At 40.4% G+C, this 19,056-nt stretch overlaps 1 protein-coding gene across 1 annotated transcript in view; it reads left to right on the forward strand.

The window, feature by feature from the left end:
* Positions 1–19,056, forward strand: part of LOC125761761 (protein dimmed) — a 39,932-nt gene that overhangs the window by 8,296 nt on the left and 12,580 nt on the right. The gene's annotated exons all lie outside the window — the stretch shown is intronic.

Consider the following 19,056-nt stretch of genomic DNA (forward strand, 5'->3'; position numbering starts at 1 on the left):
ACGATCTCTATTTATATTTCTCACTTTGTGTATCTTTATCTCTCTCTCTCGCTCTTAAGCTATTATAGATTGTGAGGTGCGTGCAGTTTGGGTAGGATTTGGGCAAACTTGACTGTTCACCGTGCACAGTTGTTGACTTTAGCCAAACTGTCTTTCCCTTTCCGAATCCTAGTCTAGTCAAACTCTCGTCATCTGAAGGATGAAAAGGACCATTCAGTTAACAATCGTATAATGAGTACCCAGTTTGAAAGGTCAGTTGTTCTTTGAAGTCACACCGGAAGCAATGATTGTCCGGATGTTGTAATTGAGAAGCGTACAGCTAGGGTTTTATTCCATTTGCCAGAAAGTTTACATTAAGTAGCCAGGCTGACTACTGGTGCAAAAATGGTCACAATTTACGTTTCTTGGAGCTCCCAAAAAGATGGATGGAAAATATCGGGTTTTTGAGCTATGGGTTTTGTTGTGCACTTTTTCATTTTATTGTTTTACTGCTTATTAGACTTTATAGATCTAATTGCTACACCATTGTATCGTGTGATAATAAATATTACTCTTATCTTATGAACATTGGTAACACATCCAAACAACCATCCATTTGACAATGCCGCTACAACCATTCTCGTCCATTTTGACAAGTCTCCAGTGCGGCACGATAACATTCCATAGAATATGGTCAACTTCCAGCACATGATAGTAACAGTTTTCACTCAGTTTGCCATTGTACGAAACGCGACCACTAATGGTGTCGACTAGAAGGGAAGTGTTTCATCAACCGCGGTGCGTTCTGCTTCCGTTCTCGGTCCCCCTCGGCAACAGTTGGAGCCATTTTCATTCTCCTCTTCCCATCGATAACTAGCGTCATTGTTCGGCGGTGTCAGTCAGTCTTTCAAGAATTACCCGTCGTGACAATAGCGAAGTCAGTGTGCCACTCCTACCTCGCCTGCAGACAACTCTACCTCGCCAGCGCTTTGCACAGTGTGAGGATCACAATTTTCCCGAGCGCTTCCAGGGTTGATGCCTGCAACTGAAACGATAATCAAATAATAATAAAAATAATAACATATTTTCCAATCCATTTACAGCTCATTCGCTGTCGGTCCCCGGGGCCGTCACTTCACCCACCGGTCGTTCCCTAAACGGGCGCCATCTCTCGGTATCGTTCTCATCTTGAGCCGTCCTACTCTAAAGTGTCAATACCGTACGCCAGGATTCTTCCCGAAGCCTTCGCAGCAATGTTGAGGTTGCAGGTTAGAGGAATATGGCTGCAGATGGCGGGACAAATGCGTTGGTTGTTTTTCTCGCTCTCCAACAAGCGAGACGGGACCGTGCGTGGGCAGGCACGATATGCTTCCTTTTATGGCGTCCTTAAAGAAATGTGTCGCTTTTTTTTTGCTCCGTTCTACACGATCTTGGGGGTGTTTTTTTTTCCTCGCTTTCATTCTTCTCTTCATTCGGAATCTTCGGCCACCGGAACGAAGCCGATTTTTCCACCATCCTGTCGATAATCTTCTTCCACCGTGCCACCCACCCTCGACCACCGATCCTGTGGGCAAAGGTTGGGTAAAAAAAATAACAGCTCAAGAAAAGAATATCATGTTGTGTATTTCGAACACCACCCGCTGATTTGAAGGAACGGCTACGGCGACTAAAAAGGCTCTGTAACGGATACACATTTTACCGTAGAGTGTAATGGATTTTGTCACCAGCTGAACCTCCTCGGCCAATCAACGGCCCTGTTTAGAGTGGCTGCCTAGAGAGAAAAAGAAACGACCGAAAAGCTTAGAGGTGGGTAAAGGAAAAACGATGGTTATTGTCGGGGTGAAGGAAACATTTCGGGCGTACCGGAGCCGATAATAAAAAGCGGCAAACACAGAAGTCAAGATCCTGTTGGGTGGCCGTATCGAGATAAAGACCCTTGCTGGATGGGAATAGATTACGTACAGTATACGGGGAAAAGATTCTTTGAAAAGTTGGTTCGCTTCACCGAACGGTACAAATTGGCCGAAAATCATTTTAAATTACATTCAGTTAGTCGCTAAAGTGGTACTAGATTTATTGAAGCATCTTAGAGATTCTTCCCGCCAACTCAAATGGGAGATGCCTCTCGTGGCCAATTGGCTGGCAATGGATTTTTGGGCACTAGATTAAATTGATATGGTAGCATGAGTGTTGCTGTTGATGCGTAATATCACTTACTTTTGTCATTGTGAGTGCTCTTCATTAGATGTTAATTCTAGTTGGTGCTATCATTCGTTTGTTTCAATTTTCTATGTTATAACTGTTTTTTATACACTGAATTCGTTTTGTCCCATCTTTTTCTATTGCTTTCTAAAAGAAAAAAGACGCTTTAAACTTATATATGTATATAAAATTATATTTTATATTTTCATTCAACTTACCCCTAAACCATTAGCTTCATTAAAGTAACTTTAATTTTGAGCAAAAAAAATAATACTGCAATAATAAAAAACAATTGAAAAATCCTCCAAATATGTTTTGTCTAAGCTTTTGCTTCTTCTTCTTCATGCATGATTCAATTCTCCGTTTTTTAAATCTCACACATGTTTTTGTCGTTTCTGTTTTTGTGCCTCTAACCGTCAGAGCGTCCCACAATCGGATTGAGCTTCGTTGTGGCATCCTAAGTATTCTTAATTCTCCCATTATGTTCTAGCAGATTCCTTACAAGCTTCGATTCGTTCGCACAAGCCAGGACACGATAGCAAACACGGTGTACGGACACATTCTTCGTCGAGATTGCGAATTTGCCTCACTGCTTGTGCATACGGGAACTTGACTCATACTTTGAATAGCTTTCGCTTGTCCCTTACGCTATAAAAGATAATGTTTTTTCTCCATCCCTTGAATGTTACGAGCTTTTTTTGCGTTGTACGACACAGTAAAACAATGTTGTACGTTTCCAGTACAATTTGACTAGCATGCATGAAAATTAGCTGGAGTTAACAAAAATATGTGATTTTCCAGTTGTTATTTTGTGTAACTTACTTTCCACTACAGTTTTATTAACTATCATCTGAAAACCCGGATTGTTTGACCATGCAAGGGTTAAATGTTTTCTCCAGATTGAGTGAAAAACGATTACGATTCTTCGCAAAGCACATCGGAACAATTATGGGGGATTTTCGTTCCGCTTTCGCTTTTCTGGTCTATTTTCTTCTTCCACTTGCCCAGCATTCACCGCAAGGAAGCACAGAAAGTCAGCCTGAGTAGATCGATGCTAGTAGAACTTCATCATCATTGGCCACCTGTTGCATGTGTCTGCCGTGGAGCGACATAAAAAAGTAGTCGGCGTTCGGGGTTACGATACGGAACACAGTAGTAATCGTTCAGAGCCCGAGAACGGTCGGTCGGTGTCGACTGATGCAGAATTGGTTTTATTTCCTTCGTAACTTCGCATTGGCAGTGGGCAAACATTCAACAAGTAGTTTTGTATTGACGTTGTGGTTCTTCTGTTTTTTTCGCTGATTGCATTACTAGAAGGTTTATTCCGTGCTGAAAACAATTCGGGGCCATTGAAGCAATGTAATTTGGTTTTGTTTGAAAAAATTGAAACCGATTATTGTGCTTGAATTTTTCTGTTTACAGCTTTCCGTCGATTGCAAGAGTGTTTTATTTCAAGTTCCAATTAATTTGATTTTCTGAGGTTACATTTAATGCTACTGTCTATTTTGACAAAGGAGAACAATTCTTAAAACTGTACTCAATTCCGCTTAGTAAAAGTTAGGCTGCACATTTTTCGCACTTGAACTTCCTTCGCCGAATCACGCACTTAGGCGATAGGGAGATAAAAAAATCTCCAACACAAGCAACAAAATGATAAATGATATCGATTAGGGGCTGTGCCGACACAGTTTTCTCACTTTTCCGCTAGAACGACCACAAACGCAAAGCCGCTAAAATGTCTTTACACGCCCAATCATTTCAAAGAACAACACGGTAATCCTAAAGCAGGGTAGAAACGATGGTTTGCGAGGTGGTTCGTGTGTTATTTGACAGATTCAGTCTTTTCCTTCCGTCCCGAAGTCGATGGACGATTGGCACTGGAAAAGATGGGTGACCGTCAATGTCAAAAAATGTCGCAAGCAGCAGCCCCGAACGTGTTTGGATACGTCCGTATTGGTGAGTTCGCAAAAATGCGTCTGACCGTACCATACCAATGTCCCCAGCTGGGCGAATGCATTACACACCACGTTCTTGCGTTCGATGAACTTCCACCCATCGTCGAATAAAGCCCGTGGGGTAAAATGACACTTCCGGCAGGCGCCAGCGGATTAGCGGACGAAGGGCAGCTAGCGAGAATCGCTATTTGCATTGGTGTTTCGTTCAGGCCAACGTTCCCGATTTTCTGGCTCGCAGCATGATTAATGGTAAAACACAATTTAATCCAAACTGGAACGATCGGACGTGTTGTGCCAAATGAAATCTGTCTCAGCGACACACAGAATGAATGCGTTCGTTTTGCAATTCTTTTCTTAAGGCACTTTCCGTTGCGGTTGCGGTGAAGGAAGAATGTTACGATGTAATTCTTTTTCTTCTGGGCTGATTGCGAGCTAGTCATAAACACTCATCTATATTCATTAGCTTTAACATTATTTTCATAATCTTGAATTTAATTTTCCAAGATATCCCAACGGTAATGTTCATCCCGATTGCAGTAGAATTGTTCGAGGAATTGTTAAAATAGCTTCATCGAAGATGCATGAAATTATTGTGTCTCGTGTCAACTGTGGAAGCAACAAAGATGTGTCCACCAAATTACACGCCCAAATGCACGCGTGACATTTGCTGAAGTGTCATCGGAGTTAAAACTAAATATAACATCAACAAAAACCCATTACTTTACGCGTGGAAAAAGGTGCCCGCTGTTATCCTTTTTTCTCAACAAACTCTTGTTTTGGCTGTTCATTTATCCTTATTTTCCATTTATTGCTGATCGCAAATTTCATCATTTAATCAACGGGTATGTTCCTTTTCATTTATCGAAAATCAAACGAAAGGCCAAGGGAATGGAAGTTCATGAAGACGTAAAAGTAAAATTAACTTTGGCCAATGTTTCCTTTTGCAATGCTGGGTTTGTACCGAATTCCAGTTGCTATCGGGTCTCGCATTTTCGTTTCAAATTGTTCAACCTCTTCCGTTCGGTGAATATAAAAAATGAACACCGAAGGTGAAGATTGCAACTAGAAGTTTATTCGCAAAAAAAAAACACCAGAAAATCAATCCAGGCAGCAAAACGTGTTGAAACCCAGTTTATTTCTTACTCTTTACGGCCCATTTGTATTAATTATTCATAAAATGGATTTTCGTCTCACTCGTCACTACCTTCGTGATGACATTCTTTACTGAACGGTGAGCTCGTTGGCGAATGTGGAATGATTTTTTGTTTGTTTGATGGAAAACATTCTCATTTATTTGATTTATAAATAAATTGATTGAACTTTTAGTAGGTATGGGAAAAATAGAAAGCAATTCTTATGGTTTCTCGGAAAAGAATTTAATTAGGAAATTTGCGTAACCACATTCCGTTGGTTAGCGGTCGTACATAGCGAGTCTTTCAAGTGAGTTATGTTGAAGAAAAAAAATGCAAAAAAAAAATTGTAAAATTAAATGACAGTTAGAGACATTTCAAATTTACTAAACTCAAATGGATGGTAACAGTTTCATGATATCTTTTCCGAAATGTAAGTAAGACTTTTACTATTATTCATTAAATGCCTTATTACTATAAATAAGGTGTAAACCGTAGTGAATGTGATGCTGTTATGGTAATTATTTTAATATAACTTCTTAAAAATTGTTTTTACCAGTTACAATCAGAGTAGGATATGTGAAAAGAACGAAAACGTTTTTTTAAAAGCACTATTTTAACAGACGATAAAAATAGCAACAGCTCTGTGTTACAATTTTTAGCAAGCTATCAATAATTATTGTTGCGCCCGATGCTGCGTACGCAAGAACATGTTAAAACGTTCGAGGTTGATCCTTAACGCGCTCTAAATGAGATGCTCCTGATTGGATTGTCGCCATGAGTGAGAAAACAATTTGCATACATTAGGCTTGGCGCTACAGGCGTAGAGTCCCTACAGTGGATAAGATTAGAAATGCAAACCCCCAACACGAAATACACGGGCACGAATCATCGGGCCGAAAGGAATGGATAGTAACGGACGTCAATGTCAACGTTGTTCGTTTCTCCCTGTCTTTCTATCGGCGTCTCGTGTTTCATCCAATTTCCAACCATTCTGAAGCAAATTCTCGGCTGCGTTCCGATCGATCCAATAGCTCTTGGGTGATAATATTTTTTCTCTCCCTCCCATCCTGAGCACATGGAATAAAAGACGGAGTCGATTTAACCTGATGAACGAAAATAAATCTCAGCAAGCCGTCGAAGTGTCGCCACCATAGCAACAAGCATCCAGAACGTCAGGAAAAGTGTTCATTTATTTCGTCCCCGTTTGGGTTGTTGTTGTTGGAGCACGCACACATACACACATCCACAAGAAGCTGTAGCTCATTTGGCAGTGTTTGGTTGTATCCAATATGCCGCCCGCCGAATGAGCCTGCATGCTTAATGGACGGGCGTTCTTTCTGCCATCACCTCCCATCAACCTATACTAACTGGGAATGACGAGCCGGCTCGGCTAGTTAGTACGAAAGTCGCATGTATAAACAACAGATTGCTGTTGACTTTATCAATATTCTGTCAACCGGCGAACGGGGAGTGTGCGTAGCCTGGTTGCTGCTTTTATCCGAAGCGGAAAATGTGCTCGCTACCAGCAACTGCCAGCCAACGGCCTGATGCGTGAATTATGTTTCATTAAGACATTTCTCAGCTTCTTCCTACGGTTCCCGGTCCCACTCGATTAACCCCCTGCTCGTGCTGCCGGTGACGACGGTGTTACTAACGGTGATCAAAATATTGACGACGTTTGGCGTGAGATTATAGCGATAATTTCCCATTCCCGTACACGCTACCCAGATGATGACGTCGATAGCCAAATTCCAAGCCAGAGAGTTGTGCTACACAATTATTATTCCACACAACGATGGGCGACGTTCTAAGTATCGCGGATCACAACGATTCGATTAAACTGGACGGCGAAAGGTCGGACCGTAAGTTGTAGCTGTAATTGGAATCAATGTCACTTCCGTTCGGTGTGCTTTATATCTGCCTAAAAACCTATTTGCTTACATACGAAAATAAACCGAAAATGTTTAATATCCTCACAATACTAAATACGGGTAATAAGTGGGAAAAATTCGAAAATGTGGCCGAAATACAACAACGAAGTTTAAGTTGATTTTTATTCAACTATTTCTTGTTTTACGGTAGAATTTCTGACCATAATTTCTTTTCTCTGACCTTTATAACCTCGGAAAGGAAAGTGTATCCAATGTAGCGTTGCAGATTGTAGGGGAAGAAAAGTGTCACGAAAACCCTACCGAACGTACCGTATTTATTGCCAAGAAAAAGTTTTTGTTGCCCTCAGTTTGCTCTCATTTCCAAAAGATTCTTTGCGCTTCCCGTTCGAGGACAAATGGTTCAATGGCAAGGGAGAGAAAAACTCCTAGGAATAGGTTCATTAACGGAAAAACCATGACGCCGGTGATGGACGAAAGAACGAACGGAGGACGTTTGATGCCGAGTTATGCCGCCGTTTACGCTAAGAATGAAGCCGACTATTCTCCATGATTGAAGCTTTAATCGCCAGAGTTAATTAAATGGCCAAATGATTTTTTGACATCTTCATTTTGCTTGATTAAATTCCGGTCAAATCGAGGCAAAAACTGTGATGCAAAGTAAAATCGATAACACCGGTAGCCAGCTGGTGAATTTCAGTTGCATTTACCAAATTCGATGAAATTGTCGTTTAATTTTAAATACGTTCTGAAACATTTCGGTCATTCGAAGGAGGCGCCTGGTCTTTCAGTCATATAATTTTATTTCCATTCTAGAACGTTTCATGGAGGCGCCTGGTGTAATATAAATTACATCGAAAAAGTATCAAATATGATACTTATTTAGCGCCTTAAATGTCTCAAACAATATTACAATCACTGTGCTGGAAACGAAAACCTTCCAAAAATGTGTGCATTCTTCTACCGAGTTCTACATTCATGATATTAAAGCAAATCTTAGTCCATGAACAAAGGATTACAAAACAGGAGAAACGCTACAGTGCTTTACGCTAACACAGACCGGCGAAAGAACAATTACAGTTGCACTGTTTACTGGACGGTTCCATGATCAACAGCTCCCCCATTTGTAATTAGTAACCATACCGATGACCATACCCAGTCACTCGGGCTTCGTAATTCCACACCACTATGCTCCAAATTAAGCATCGCGAACCGACGGGATACAACCTCACCCAGCAGCAAGGACTCGTATTCCCTGGCATTCATACTTCTCTTCTTCATTTTCCACCACCATAATGAGTCATTGGTAGCCCGGTTTCTCTTCTGCCAAAGGTTATTCTGCCAGATTTCAACCGTTTTTCCTTCTTCACGTTACTTTCACCTCACAGGGATGCGTGTTTAGAGGGTTGTGGATGTTTTTTTCAGAAGTTGACGCGAATGCTAACACCTCATTTACAACCGAACCATTTCTACCCGACCGCTTAATGCACTAGAGTCCGTGTTGCGTTCGAGTGGTACAGCCGTTCTGGTACCTAAGCATAAGACGCCGCTCAGTGAAAGGTAAATAAAACTTTAACTTTATTTGAATATTCCCACCCATTTCCTGTCGGCAACGCAGTTTAACTGCAGACCAAGTGCCCACATTTCGCCCGACGGCAAAGTGCTACGTTGGCAAACAGAACGAGCAATAGACACTCGGCCCGAAGCTTGAAGGACATTTGCGACCGAGAATGTCGCCGAAAGCGAAGTGACACCACTACTGCTGGATGCCCGGATAATAAGTCTTATGCGTCCGTTAATGGTCAGCTTTAGGTTTTGTTTTTTTTTTTCATTTATATCGGACAAAAGCTCGTAGGAAGAAGCACCGAAGAAACAAATTTTCTTTTTGGTTTTCCTTTTGCAAAAATTTATTTAATCATCAATCTTGTAAAGGATTCAGTAAGATGATTTTTGCAAATATGAATGTATAAAGTAGGAGATGAATAATAATTTATATTAAGCAGAAATGATACACTAGTTTATTAAAATCATCCTAGCTGCCAGGAGAAATGGTTCACGAAGCTCATATTAAAGCATTCTGTTATTGATACCTAGTAAAGTGCGATCTTTAAGAATTTCCACCTAATAAGCGAATTGTTCCGTTTACGTTTAAGAGTTAATCATAGCAACTGCTACTGATCCACCCTCGAGCAGTTCACCAACTGCCAAGGAATTGTAAAATTATATCACCTCTGCACAGTGACTCAATTGAACTCTCCCTCGGGGTTGAAGGGCTGAGAAGCATCAGTTTGAAGAAATACAACTACCGTGTAATAAACACGAACGTTTTCATCATCCCACACCACCACATCGACCAGGATCATCCTCCTGTCCATTCCGGGGGCAGACAGAACCGAATAATATCAACAACATCGACACAGCCCAAAACGCTCTCAGTATTACGCTCCCTAAAAGGCCCTCCGGTCAGAGCAGCAACACAGAGATAGACCGGTAAGACAAATTAAAATATTTGCAGAATAGCTTTGGGAATTCTCGGTGGAAGATTTGTCCCTTGCTCTACCGTATCCCGGTCCCAAACGACACGGTACAAACTTTGGCATCGATGCTGATTTTCCGATCCACTGTAATGTCAATATTTACGGTTCAGTTTGGTAGCGGCTTGACTTGAGTTGTCTCGCAGTCGTTTCTAGGACGTCAAACCTTTCCACCAATCCTCAGCACTCCTCGTCATTTTACGGAAAGCGAATGTTCTGAGACCGAGAAAAGAATACGGGCCATTTGTATCGAAGGAAAACGTTAGAGGCAATCCGATTCTTCCTAACTGCCCCAATAGCTTGATGCGGTTGTGGTAAATGTTAAGCCGAAAACAGAAACGAGATGGACAGCCTTCCCGTCGTCTTTTCATCCTTGGGGAGCTATCCGGGTTTGTCTGTCCTGAAGGACACTTTAGTGAACATGATACAAGAACACACCTAGTGGAAAAATGGAAGGAATGCACCACCACCGGAGAGCGTTAAATGTTTTAAGATTTACAGCTCTAATTACACTCATCCCGCTATCGGTAACGGTTCCGGAGGCTTCGGGGTGATATGTCACCGAGGTGCAGTCCTTTTCGAGGAACCATTTCCGGCAAACATCTGCTGAACGCTTGTGCCGACGTCGACCATCTTAGTGTCATCAGCATCGTCTACGATCGACTTAATTACTTCTGCCAGGCTTCCGGGTAGCCATAAGAACTGCTACCGTAAGTTTATTGCTAATCTCAAATGTAATCAAAAGTTTACAATGCATTCAACCGGATACATGCATATGTGAAACCGGAAGCCCTTCCCAGTCGGGAATGCTGATATCATAAACGGTGCAGAATGAATATTTACAACCCATGGTTGTAAATGGAAGGGTGAAGGAGATTTAAAGGAGAAGGAAGGACCAGTTTTACTGCAATTATCATTTAAAGGGTTCGTTGCCTGTTGTTGAAATATTTCAACCAACTCTTGAAAGTTTTCGATTTTTTCTTTCCCATTTTTTGCTATTTGTTTATTTATCTAACTTTAAGCAGTAATTGCTTTTTGTTATACTTTAATGCTCGTTTTCACACATGTTCCACTGTTTTTTTTCACATCGCCTTAACTTTTTTTTTAAATTTGCTGCGTGCGTTTCTTGTTTTGTAAAAGTTTTCGTTTTGTTTTCGCTTCCTTCCACTTCAAACTGTTCGACAAAATTCTTCGAAATTGAAAATGAGTTCGTAAGCATTCCCAACACGTGCCCCCTTTCTTCCCTTCATAAAAGTGTCACAACCAAATCGAACACAAACAGAAAAAAATGCAATAGCTAACCCAAGAAGACTTTTGTATAGAACTTTCGCACTTTTCCTTCACATCCGGTTCTTTATTTCATTTTTAGGCCCCTTTTGTTTTCCACGGTGCGCACTCGCACTCTGCGGGTTTGTTCTTGTTCCGTCAACTGAAACTGCCTGCCGGAGACATACGAAGCACCGAAGAGGAACCGGCCAAACCGAAACCCGATTTGTCAAGTCACTGAAAACTTTCGACTTTTCTGCAATAAAGCCAAAGAATCAAGTCAAGTGTAGGGAAAGGAAGCTTGAAATTGAACCGCATTGAACGTGGTTATATGAATGGAGTCATTTTCCCGTTGTTTTTCCTCTTTTTTCTACACTTTGCTATTTTTCTATTTTAGGGTTTGTTTTTGGCTAAGACTATAGGTTTAGGCTAAGGCTATATTCTGCGAGATTTGTTTGTAGGAATCTCGATTTCTATCCCATCTCTAGGCTCCTGTCCAAGGACATAAAAATTCAGTTCTGTTCAAATCACCCTGAAAAAGTGACTTAAATTACGTGTATTATATTTTCATTTCTTAGCAACTTAATGCATGGTTTGTACTAGCGACTCTTAGCGTTTTAGAGTTTTAGCGACTCTTTTATCACTTACTCACTCATGAGTGTAAGCATGTAGCCGTGGTGAGTCGAGTTGCAAAAAGAGTAAATATGTGAGTTGAAACAAAAATGTGCGAGTGAGTTGAAACAAAAATGAGTTGAAACGAAACGTTTGATACACATGAGTTTAAACGGAATACATGTTTACAATACCCAAACTAGCCAAATGACTTCTTGCTCTGCCTAACTATCAAACCTGTATAAGCAAACAAGCGGGCTAGTCTGATCAGCAAGGACATGAAACGGGATTCGCCTCTGCTTAGGATCTTGGCAAATTTATAGCATTATAGAAAAGAAACGTATTTCAACCAATTCGTATTAAAATAAATCAATTTAAATTTTTTTTAAAATTGCTCAAAAAAAGGGTAAGCCTATATAGCTATAGGAAATTTTAAAATTTTTTTCTGATTTTTTGAATTTTTTGTTATTTTTCACTCTTTTTTTATTTAAAGCATTATATAAGTGAAAAGAAACTCATTGCAACCAATTGGCATTAAAATAAATCAATTTCATTTTTTTTGCAAAATTTCCCAAAAAAAACGTAAGGGGTAAGCCTTATGAAATTTTCGAGTTGAAATTTTGTTTAAAATTTTTTTCTGATTTTTTATTATTTTTTTAATTTAAAGCATTATTTGAGTGAAAAGAAACACATTGCAACAAATTCCCATTAAAATATATCACATTTAAAAATTTTGCTACATTGCTCAAAAATGAGGAAAATTTTACATTTTCTCAAACAGGGTAAGGAACTTGGTTCCTCGAATAACTTCTGGCACAGACACCTGAGAGCATGGCCGTCCAAGAAGAAAATGTAGCCATTGATGCCATCTATTGACCACAGGTTAAAGATTGGCGATCCGTTGGATACCGACCGAGTTATAGGCAAAACTTGGCGCAAAAATGAGGAAAATTTTACATTTTCTCAAACAGGGTATGGAACTTGGTTCCTCGAATAACTTCTGGCACGGACATCTGAGGGCATGGCCGTCCAAGAAGAAAATGTAGCCATTGATGCCATCTATCGACCACAGGTTAAAGATTGGCGATCCGTTGGATACCGACCGAGTTATAGCCAAAGCTTGGCGCAAAAATGAGCCTTAGGAAATTTTCAAATTTTTAGAATTATTTTATTTTTTTATTTTGGAGCTGACTCCTAATAACGGCTCTTTCACTCTGAGTTGATTCACTAAAAAGAGTTGTTATTCCCATCTCTAGTTTGTACACAAAACTGAGTTGTGGAATCAAATCTACCCACAAAACAAAACCGAATAATCATTTCCTAGAGGGCATCATGCGAAACAAAGCCCGAATAAATGGCTTCTCCTGCATGGAATTTAAATGGTCTACACGCAATTGTTTCTTGCGCATGTCGGGGGACTGTAGATTGAGAAGGAGCAGAGTAGAAATTTTTAGAATGCAACCTATATGGCCATGTGTTCGCTACTCAGAAGCCTGAGACACCAATCATTCTCCGACAATGATATTCGGGGAGATTTCGAGTTGCTAGTGAGAGGGTGCGAGGGAAGAAATGAAAAATGTTTATGAGATTTTTCGCGTAACGTCTGCGATGAATCGAAAAAAAACAACAACAAAATCAACCCCCGAAAGGATATCAAATGGCTGCGATTCCGTTGTTGTAGGATTTATCGAGAATTTCACGTGCCTTGGTTTGACTGTACAATGAAATCATGTTTTATTGTTCTTGTACGGTACGAGCAAACGTGACTTTTACTTGAAACAACAAAAAATAAAACAAACGACCTGATAATACGTATGTATTAGTGGGAATTCTTGGGAAGCTCTGGAAGCCTTGGGAAGGAAGATATGGAAGGGTGTAAAAAATTCGTATAAAAATATGAAATATTTAATAGACTAATTATTTTTATTTTTTTTTTATCTACGGCCATGTTAAACTTTTTAGCAAACGTTAATTAATTGACAAAATGATCGCTTATTTAACTTATGATGATTAAAAGATTTGTGGATGAAATGATGTTTCAATAAAATATTAAAACAAAAATTTCTAAGTGTTGTGAAAAAATTATTTGAATTCATAAATATCCATCAAACAAAGCACTAGTACTAGAAGACCTACAATAAAGACTTTCATACTTGTTGCTTTTCGTTGGGGAATAGGTACTTGTTATTATTAGGAAAAAAAGCTGTTACAACCGTTGATAAGAACCATCCGCCGTTGAAGACAAAGTTTTCATGCCACAGACAATCTTGCCAACATTACAAGCACTGACCTTGATACTCAAGTGAAGTTGATGCACTTTTGTGCAATAACGAGACCAACTAACCGGAAGCAGGTCACCAACAGATAAACAGGAACACAAATGCAACAACCTACAACAATTGAAAAGCAAAAATGAACATCGAAAGAACAACAAAAAACAAATCCTTGCAGTTTGGTGTTTCATTTTTCCACAACACACACACACACACACACACACACATATATACTGTTCGAACGTGAACGAAAGCGAACAGTACGGGCCAATGTTCGCCGCAGGACAGAGCTGGATGTTTTGCAGAAAATGAGGATGGAGTGTGAAAAATTCATTCAAATTAATTCATTTTATGCGCGCCGTCTGACACTCGTTTGTTTGTGCTTTTCTTAGCGCTGTGTTTGCGTTTTTCTTACCCGAGGGTTCAGCACCAACGAGCCAACAACTTTTGGTGACTTGTTTTTCGTCCTTGAGTCGGGACTGGTTTGTTCGAGAGAGAGAGAGAGAGAGCGAAAGAGAGAGAGAGAAAGAAAGAGAGAGAAGGAGGAAGGAAAAGAATCCGGAAGATATAACGTTTTAGCCGGAGGTTCCTTAGCGTACAAGGCAGGACAAAAAGTGTAAAAGAAAACAATACACATACAAGTCCAGCAAGCAACCCCTGCGTAACTGTCGATGTGACGCGGAAGCATTGGTGAAGAATTCCTATTCAAAAGCTTCCCGGTTTTGTGACGCAGTGAAAGGTAAGGACAAGGACAACGATTCCCGAGAGTCTGAGCCGCCGGAAACGTTAGCCGAAACGATGAGCAAACGCCATCAGCATAATGATAGCGACGGCTTTAGCCGACCGGTTGTTGCAATCAGGCGGTAGCAAATTGGTTTGCTGGCTGGGCAGCAACCATGCTGTCAGTGGGATGCTGTCAGTGAGTAGTGATCTCGCGTACAGGTGTTAGTACAACGGAACCTTGTGTTAGCAAACCCGGCACAGGACGCATCTAAATTGTTCATCTTTTTTTCTGGTACAATGCCGGAGCGTTTCCTCGTTATCGGGATCTACCCGATAACATCATAACAAAAAAGGGTTATGATTGGCAGCGAACAACAAACTACAACTACCATAGAATTTCTTAAAAACAATCTAAAACCCACGGCACATCGATGAATATGCAATGAGACACAGACCTAGCGACGGTAGCAAAATCATCAGCTGCATAAAGCGACGATTGCGATTATGATAAACTCCGCCACTAACAAGGCACACTTCTCCCCATGGAGTTGGTCGACTCCCACAAAGTAAGAACAAACCAATGTACCGCGCACTGTTTGCGACCGGTCTTCATTTTTGGATGATTTGCCCGTCCATCTTCTTCTGCTCGTACCCCGAACATAGTTTGGCAAACCGACCCGGAAGCAACAAAATGGTGGGGAACATTAGCCATTATCATCGAGCTCGTGCACTACTGCCCTTCTGGAGTCGTACACACGAACGAACCGACGAGCCGTGTGCGGGGAATCAACCTAATCACTGCAAAGGGTCACACCATTATCTTCATTACCATCCGAAAGGCAATTATTTGATACTGGCGTAATGCCACGGGCGGGAAGGTTGGCACGCGTACGCGAGATTGTTGGAAAGTTTTATGGAAATAATTTACGCTGCGCTTCCTGCCAAATGATCATATCCTGATCCCGAATCTTGCGGTCTGTTGCGCGATGGCAAAGCTAGAACTTCATTCGTTCGTGTGACGGTAACCTTAATCCTGTACCACGGTAAAGTGCAGCAACACAAGCATAGCCGTACCGCACAAATTTGCTCGTGTACGCCGCTCTCAATGAAACCAGGACGTGTCGAACGGGTTTTGCTCGATGTTGCCTTTACCATTGGAAAAGCCACGATCTCTGTTGACCTTTGGCTTGGCTCACGTTTATGCGGCAGTGTCATGATTTATGCGACCGGATCCGGTACCAACAAGGCCAGCTCGCACACACATACACACCTAGTGAGTTTAAAGAGTATGCGTGGGTGGCACGACATTGGAGTTCGGTGTCCGGTTCCGTGACGAAAGAGCACCGGATGCAGAAGGTGCTGAATGGAATGTGAAAACATGAGTTCCGAAAGACTGGCGGTGGAAGGAAACCGTCGGTATGTGGGTAACGGAGCAATGGTGAATCCGTTTTTCCCACGCCCACGTGCAATGCTGCGAGAACCGTTGGTGAATGTGTGGCCGTGCCGGACGACAACGATCGCAAAATGAGAACGAGAATGAGAACAATGCCGTTGCATGTAGCTTGGAACCGCGTGATGCACTATGCACCCATGCCGTTAATGTTATTGGACATTACTTTTAATCTGGCAAATATGTTGTACTTAGTTTTTAAAAACTTAATAAACTTTTTTCTATTCCACACAGTTTAATTTAAAAGCCAAAACTGGGACATGTTTCTACAAAATCACAAAATATTACTGTTTTTAAGTTAAAATTGTCCCGAGCGATTCATGTGCCGGTAACACACTCCACTGTTAGTACAGGTGTAAGCTTATCCCTTCATGCTCGTAAAAACACAAAGACACAATTCCTAAACCAAATAACACAAAGTTAATAATGGAACATTGTACGTTAAACAGCTCAACGAATGCAATCCGAAAAGCCCGTTTTGTTTGTCGCATAATCTTGTAACACTTTGTATGTACATTCCTATTGTCTTTTTAGCCAAAATATCTGCATCCTGTTCCGATGAATGAGCAGCTAGCAAGAGAGTATATCACTTAGTACAATCCACACTTAATTAATCCAATTTGAATTGTGCTAGTAGGTCTTCTACAACAGTCGCATAATTTCAAGACAGATTGCATTATTAAAGCTAAAGTTTTAATGGTTTTGCGACTGTAAGAAAATATTATTTTTGAGATGCGAATTTTTGGATGAACACTGATTAATGTATAACACTATATATGAACGTATCGTTCATAGCTAGACAACACTAGACACTAGGTAAAATAGTGTTAAATCCCTTACCCTCCATACCAACCACATTAAAGTCTGTTCGATGGAGATTCGCCTATTAAAATGCATTACCTGGATGCCTTTCCTGGTCACACCATTGCCAGCGTAGCGTTATGTGTGTCAAGGTCCCCAAGGGTAACGATTTGTGCTCCTTACCCATGACCCTTAATCGCATCGTTGAATCTTGCTGTTGTGCACTCTGCGACGGTTGAAACCTATGCAGGTTGTAAACTGTCCTCTGGTAGAGTGCCACAAAACTTTTACCTTCGACCCGCGATGAATAGCAAGACATTTAATTGGAAAAGGCTTGAAAAACTTTTAGCTCTTTTCTACGTAAGGGTTGTACGCTTGTTGGTTAAAAAATGATTGGGAACACTTTAATGTTACATTTTATTGCACTTTAAACGGTTTTTTTTATTAAACCGTTAGTCGTTAAAGCTGCAGTATTTGTTGACATTTTTGTCACGAATCGTACCATATAGGAGAGTTTTCAATTGCAATATTTTTAACAAATGTAAGTGTTCTTTTATTTCTTCTCCACCATGAAAGGTACATCTTGTTTTTGATGTTTTGTCTCAAGACCCACATACATTTCCGCAGGTAAGAATATCCTTAGCATTGCAATAAATTGAACCCCTGCTCTGTTTAATTCCATCATACGCAACGAAAACGACCTTAAACGAATACCTTTCTAACACTTGGAATACTCAATGGGTATAAACGTAAGGCGTATCTCCAAATGTTAAGAGCGTAATCAAATCGAACATCAATCACAAACGAAAAGGTTCAACTACGCGACGTTATAGAAAAGCAAATTGAACGATTTCCCTTTTTTTATTGTCGATTTACATTTTTACAGCAATATTTATATATTTTATTTCGTCATTTGGTTCTTTGGTTCTGGTTGTTTAAACTGGGAAACCTTCAGCGTAAGATGAATGTAATACATGGTAATATTTTTTAAACAATGTTGTAACTTGTAGCTCATTTAATCAGATAGCAAACCATCGTTATGCTCCGTAGTCTTCTAGTACTTGCTTCTCTTAATTCATCAAATAGCATCGTTTGTTATACGTACCTCACCATTTCCACGCTAATGCCAAGTTCTGGTTGAAAAATAAGAATCATTTTTTGCCATTTTGCCTCCCTAAGTACCTTCTGACCATACAGAACTTCATCTTAAGTTATTCCACAGCGCTAAGGTGGAGAAACTTTTTCTTAAAAAAAGAAATTCTCCTCACCTTCGAATCGTATTTGTCGTACGAACTACAACAAAAAAATGAATGTTGGCTAGCCATGAAGATGACCATCGTCAAGACCACAACTTCAAATCCGGCTTCCAGGCACGTTTTTTGCGGCACGATTAATTGTGCCTAATGAAGCCAACTGTCCCCATGACGGATTAAGGCACTTATTACAAACAGTAGCAGAAGGGCAGAATATAATTATGCTATTAATATCCTTCCTTGTTCGGTACTGTATACAGATTGCTCATGATTTTCTGGCTAATAAATTCATAAAAAAGTGAAACCATAAAAGTGCTGTTTTCTTATAAGAAACAAGAAACGATTATGCGACCTTTTTCTAAAAGAAAGAGTACTACCAGCATAAATATATCTAAAGCCTAAAACTATTCAAAGTGTATCATAAAAATTTTATAGCAACATTTTCCAACTTCTCATGGTAACATGGCTCGAACAGCGGATGTAATCTCTATTATATCACTTTCCGTACATAGAAAAGCAAAGTCTCTACATGTGTGTCAAGCTTGTTTGAAAGCAAACGGTCGTAAAACTATCTGCCCTTTTTCACCCTTCTGCTTGGATCTCCATTTTTTACGACTCGCCATCATTGGATAAGTGCTTTACGGGTTTTTCTATTTTACGATGTGTCGATGATAGTAGTTTTTTCCTATCGGGTCGAGAACTTTCACTTACAACAAGTTACCCGTCCCCGTCGTGGGTGAGTGCATTTTTTGCAAATAGTTTTTTTTGTTCACGTCTGTTCGTGCGTTCTAGCATTTTGTTGCACTGCAAGGTAAACGTGCAGTAGTACTACTCTTCGGAGAACTAACAAGCTATGACATTCACTTAATGTTGAGAGGAACAGCTTTGAAAAAAAATGTTTTGCAATAAATGTTGGTTGTATTTAACTTTGCAGCACGATTACCTTTCAAGCGGACTTGCCTACATTGAAATAAAGGGGGATGAAA

Source organism: Anopheles funestus, chromosome 2RL, assembly GCF_943734845.2.
Source record: "Anopheles funestus chromosome 2RL, idAnoFuneDA-416_04, whole genome shotgun sequence".
NCBI classification, from domain to species: Eukaryota; Metazoa; Arthropoda; class Insecta; order Diptera; family Culicidae; genus Anopheles; species Anopheles funestus.